Source organism: Gavialis gangeticus, unplaced genomic scaffold (assembly GCF_001723915.1).
Source record: "Gavialis gangeticus isolate Ggan-Ray unplaced genomic scaffold, GavGan_comp1, whole genome shotgun sequence".
NCBI lineage: Eukaryota > Metazoa > Chordata > Crocodylia > Gavialidae > Gavialis > Gavialis gangeticus.
The window spans coordinates 53500114-53506157 of NW_017729025.1; positions in this window are offsets into that span (position 1 = coordinate 53500114).

The following is a 6044-nucleotide window of genomic DNA, read 5'->3' on the forward strand; positions in this document are numbered from 1 at the left end:
GTCTGGGAGGTGAGGGGGGGGGGGGCAGCTTGTACTGCTGCGCACACCCTGGTGGGCACATGCCCCCCAGATCTGTGTGTGAGACGCAGGCAGCTGCTGCTGCATGCTGGACTTTGCATCTCACTGCCCCAAGAGCTGCACAACACTACATGCCTGCTGTGGCTGGGTGGGTAGGACACACACAGAGCAGGTAAGTGTGTGAGGGGGAAGTAGCAGGGGGGTGCAGATCGAGAATGGAGGGGAGAAGTGTCTCTCTGTGTCCACTCCCAGGAGCAGGGCCAGGTGGGCGAGGACAGCGGTGACCCTCTTGCAGGCTGCGTGCGCACCATCTGGCTGGCCGGGGGGGGGCAGGGCTTGCATGCAGCAGCTGCCCATGCCACCGCTGCTGCGCTTTGCACTGGTTTCCCATAACTGGCCGCATATGCAGCTCTGTGGGCTGCTGACAGGTGGCGTGTAAGGTGCAAGGTGTGTCAGCAGCTTGCAGAGCCGCATGTGTAACTGGCTGCAGGAAAGTGGTGTGGGAAGTGGCAGTGGCTGCAGTGGGATAGTGGTGGCCACTGCATGTGAGCATGGCTCCCCTGTCCAGCTGGGTGGGCAGCGCGTCTGTGGCCCACAGAGGCACCACTGCCCTCGCCCCCCTGGCCCTGCTTCTGGGAGCAGGCACAGAGAGTGAGCTGAGGTGGGGGGCAGGGAGGTGCCATGGTGTGCTGCGTGGGGCCGGCAGTGCTTGGTGTGCCCTTCCCTCTTTCCCTGGGTAAGAAGCACAGTATGGGAAGGCACCAAGGGAGATGCCATCACTGCACCTCAGGGCATGCTCCGTCTCTGCCTGCCTACCTGCTCACACATACCCTCTACGACCTTTCTAAGTACCCCGGGGGTATGCGTACCCTGGGTTGACAAACCCTGCTGTAAACTGTCTGAACTACAGACCTGGATTGCTGCCAGCTGTTGCTGCTCTGAGCAGTGGTTGTGTTCAATGTCCAAGCTTGGGTTCCTTCTCCAGGTTAAGGAGCGTTTGTGGTTCTACCCCATCATCCTGCTGCACTCTATACCACTGCAGCCATTTTGCCTTGTATCCCGCTGTTTCCAGCACAGCCCTCAGCACCAGTGGCTCTTAGGAGCTCCAGAAATGTCAGCGGGTTACCTGAGTGAACACGAAGCACTGAGGGAGAGATCAGCTCCTTGTGCTCCTTTGAAGAATTCCCCCAAGTTCTGTGGAGTCAGCCAAGCTCTCTCATGGAGGCTATGGTGAGCTGCCCAAAGAGCTTGCAGAAGGGCTCGTACGTGGCCTCTGAGTTGGCTGAAAACAGTAGACCATATTCCAACACTGTCTGATGGAAGCCAGATACCCAAATGAGCAGCTCATCAGGTATGTCTCACACTTGCCTGAGTATATGGCTGTCTGTATTGTACCCACCATGGGGGTTAGTGATTTTGACTGTCTTGTGTGGGAGGACAGTTGTTCTTCATAGCTGTAGAAAAGAGAAGCGATTGCCCCATGGAGGCTGCCTGTGCTGTTTCTTTCTGGTCAACTGGGAACCAACTTGGGGGACAGGGTGTTGGGTGCTGTTGTGCAGCTGGGGTGCAGGGAGTGAGCTCAGCCAATGACTTGAATCTGAGCAAAGACCAAGCAGATAATTTATTTCTAACGTAGCCTTTTGAAGCGTCCATTCACCATCATGTAGCAACTAAAAAGATGACCATTTCTTCTCCCGCTCCTCTTTTTGCACATCACCTGGGCTCGCATCATGCCTGAGATGAGTATTTTGTTCCCAGGTGACTCGTGAAAAACTGAGGCACAGAGGTCTTGAAGCAAATGCAGATGCTATAAGCCCTCAATTGTAACCCATGCTTACCGATTTAGCAGAAGGGTTATAATCCAGCTCAGGACGGGTTCTAGGCCACAGAAGTGTTGCATTTCTGACTCTCCTGGGCCACTTTGAAGATGCTTTATGGTTATGAAAGAACTAGCCCCATCTGGCCCACCTATGCCTCAGCCACAAAGGCTTTCTACCTGGTTCTGCTGCCCCTGGCAGGCAGGCTTTGCCCATTCCATTGTGTCAGGCTGCAGTTATGCAATTTTTTCAGCCCCAGCTGTGAGAGTTTTTTTTTTACATGTAAATTATAGTAATAAGCTGAGTGGTTTTTTCAGTGACTGAGTGCCCTAAAGCACAGAATAATGGCTCTCTAAACAATCTTGTTAGTGTGTGTGATGAACCTAGCTGTGCAGCCCATTTCCTTCCATGAGGGGGGTGAGAGCCATAAACCATAGGGGATGCAATTACCAATACCACACAGCTGCAGGAAAGGTTGCACAAGCAAGAGCTCTTTCAACAACCAGCTTGCAAATTCAGCCAGTCTTAATGCTAAATTTATGTTTTTGGTGGGGGCTGGGGAGTCATCACTGGGGCCTGTGTCTACTGCCCCCCTTCAACGTTCTCCATTTTGTGATCAAATATTTAAATCAAACCACTGCTGTGAGGTAGATAGGAGCCTCCAGCTCCTCCTGGGTAGCTGTGCAAGCAGCAAAGGGAGTCTGTTAACCAACCTGTGATGCTAGCAATTCAACAATAATGATAAATGAGCCATGCTTATTTCCACTCTGTTGGAATGGAAGGGAGATGAACCCTGGTCTGCCAAATGTGAAGTGATGAAAGACTGGATGGATGCTGAATGTCAAACTCTCAAGGGGGTGAGAGAGAGAGACCTTGGAGACTGGCGTTTCTCTACCAATAAACCCTGGAGCGGGTTGGATTAGCCAGAGCCCATCATCAGCTTCCATGTTCCTTCCTTGGCTTTGCAGTTAGTGAAGCACGGTGACCTCTCATTCCCTGTCCTTCCCTGTTTTTCCCTTAAAAGACCAAACCAAGGTCATAATTCTTATGACCTCTACTGCTGCCTCTGCCCAGAAGTTCCTGATGCCCAGCCCTACCTTCTCTATGGCTGGGGTCACATTGATCATCTCCTCCCACTACCAGCTGACTTTCCTCCAGAAAGTCTGACACAGGGGGCAGACACAGGGGGCAGCAAGGCACTGGACACCTCAAGGGCTGGCTTCAGACCTACTGGACTTTCCCCCTCCCACCAATCCTGTTTATGACCTTGGCTTTCTAGGTGACACTGCTTCTGCCTCTGCCTTGCTGGAGGCTCAGGATAATTTGGCTGCTTTCTTACTAAAATAATGATCAGAGGAGATGCAGGCGCTCTCATTTCCATGGTAACAGCAGCGAGTGTGCCAGGGCAGGTGGTTGGTGGCAGTAGCAGCACCATACAGCAGGTAGCCCCCTCCTGCTGCTTGAGCAGTGAGTGATCCCAGGGAGAGCACAGTTGGTCAAGTATTGTTGTTAATAACCCTGCAATGAGGAGCCCCAGTCAGGCTCTCTGCCCCAGTCTGCTGGGCCCTGTATAGAGGAAGCCCTTTGGGGCAGAGGAGGTTTCTCTGCAGGGAAGGCAAGTAGAGGGGAAAAGGAAGAACTGAGAACCCCCTGCCTGTACCTGCCAAGCTATCCTTTGAAGAGTGTCTTCCCACATCAAAGGCCTGGCTGGCTGGGAGCATGCATGGGTATGGAGGCTTCTCAAACTATTTTGACAGCTTCTGCCTCAGGGTGGTTCATTTGCATGGAGCTGTTGTCTTTCTAGAAGCAGTGGGGGAAGTCTTGCAGCCCTGTTGTGGCACTCATACATTTGGCAGCCCTGTCCCCTGTTGCAGCCCTTGAAAAACCTTGCCCACCCATCAGGTGGGTAGTGCGGGATCCCTGTAGTGAATCCTCCTGCAGCCAGTGAAGCTGTGGTGCCTGCTCCCTTGGCTGTCACCTCTTTTGCTTCCCTGCTGCCCCCTCAGACAGATGAGCAGCTGGAGAGAAGAGGCAGCTGACAGCAGTAAAGCAGTAGGAGCTGAAGGCAGCCAGGGCCTGCTGGTGTAAGAGCAGGCCTGAGTGCATCCAGCAAAGGGCAGGGGCCAGTGTACTCAGGCCTGCTCAGCCATTGCTCAGTACAGGTATGGAACCAGAGGCTTGCAACAGTGCCAGGGATCAAACAGAGCTAATTGCAGCCACCTCAGCTTTGTTTCTTGTGTTTGCTGGTCTCCTATACCCCGTGTCCTGGGTGAAGCTTCAGGGTGGTGGCCTGGTCAAGTGCTGGGCGTAGGGACCCAGCACTGAGCATCTGCTTGGCCCTGCAGTCCTAGGAGTGCTAGGAGGGCAGGTGTGGTGGCGAGCACATTTCCCTGTGGCTAGAGCAGCCTAGATTGGCCCATAGCATAAGGTAGTTCAAGCCAGGCCTGGTATGTATCCATATCAACACAGCTGGTACATCTCCACATTGCGGTAGTAGCAGTGCTCTGATCCTGCTGTCTTGTCCTCGCAGCTGCCATTAAAAAATCCCTGGCAGGTCTTCAGCCGGGCTGGCTGGGAAGAAACACCATTTGTGTTTTGTGAGCTGAGTCTGCAGAGGACATCAGACACCAGCTCCAGGAGCTGCAAACTGCTATGTTCAGGGAGGTGAGAGGGCTAAACCAGGAGACTATGGCCAGTAAGTTAAGTGTCACTGTTTCACTTGTCAGTATTGCTCTGACAGGTGCAGGAGATTCAAAGACTGATGTGGAAAGCGTCAGGTCAGTGTTTTGGGTGGGGGGGTGGTTCATAGCTAAACTCAGGTCCCCCGAACCTCAATCAGGACAGGAACAGAGACTGAGGGGGTCCAAGGAAGCCAAACAGCAGCACAGTCATGTTATGAACAGCTGCGCAGGCTGCTGCAAGAGGCGGCACATCTGGAGGTTTATGTGAGCAGAACTTGGCGGTGCCCCATTGCCTTGGTGTTGGCCCTGGTGCAGACTGAGAACCAGGTTTGTTCATTACAAGCAGGACTCGCATGCTGTGGCTGAGGCCCTGGTTCCAGCGCACGTTCCAGCCACCCGGGGCCAGGCTGCTTGGTGTGGGGCTCAAAGGTGACCCAGGCAGCAGCAGTAGTTTATTTGGAGCCCAAACTGTGTTGCTGTGGCTCCAGGACCAATGGTCCTGGGGCATATGGGGGCATTTAAGGGAAATAAAATGAGACCCAGAGGGAGCCATGTCATAAGAGTAACAGAAGGAATTCAGTGCTGTACAAGAACATGGATTTGGGAACAGACTAGTCCCACTTTTAGGACAAGTGATAAGAAATATGTGGGGTTTCCCCTCTCCCTAGAGCTGGTGCCCTCCATAGTGCACTCCTCCCCTCCCCCTGCTGCTCAGGCTGGTTCCATGCGTGGCAAACGCATGCGACTTACTTCAGGCCACAGTTGGGTGAAGTAATTTTATTCAAGGCACGGTCATAGCAATAAATAACAAGGTACAGAACTCTGGCACATTCCTGTAGCATGACAGCCAAGGGCAAGTCAGACATGGGACCAGAGTTCCCCAAGGACACCGGGCCATGTACAGGCACTTTGCCTCCATGCCAGGGAAGCAGAGAGGCCTTGGGGCTGGTCAGTTGGGTGCTGATAGTATTGACCTGGCTCCAACACAGGGAACCAGCAGGAGGAATAGCCACCTTCTCGCAGTGCTAGCTCTGCTCGGGTGCAGAGAGCAGGTGGAGAGGGCACTGGGTGACCTACTGCAGGGGGACTTAGTGTTAGTCCACACGGCTTGGGGTAGGTGAGGGTGTGAGTAGCTGGCTGGGGATGAGATACATAGGCTCACTTGACTGAATGGGAAGTGGCTGAATGGGAAGGAGAGGTGGGGAGTTGCGATATGTATGTAGATGTCCAGATAAGGGTCTAGCTGAGTGTGGGATGATGAGTAAGTGTGGGTGCAGGGCAAATGTTAAGCAAGGGATGAGGCCCACAATGGAGCTGGGGATGCATGTGCTACATATCTCAACAGGATCTTGGATCTTAGAGCTCTAAGGCCCATTCCTCTGAGCTGTTTCTCTTGGGCTTGGGGCCGCTGGAGCCCTTAATCTTCCATCTTCCCATACTACGCATCAGCACAATACCAGGGACTGCTTTAAAGTGACAAAGTTGCAGCACCTGGGCATACTGAATAATGGGGGGGGGGGGGGGGGGG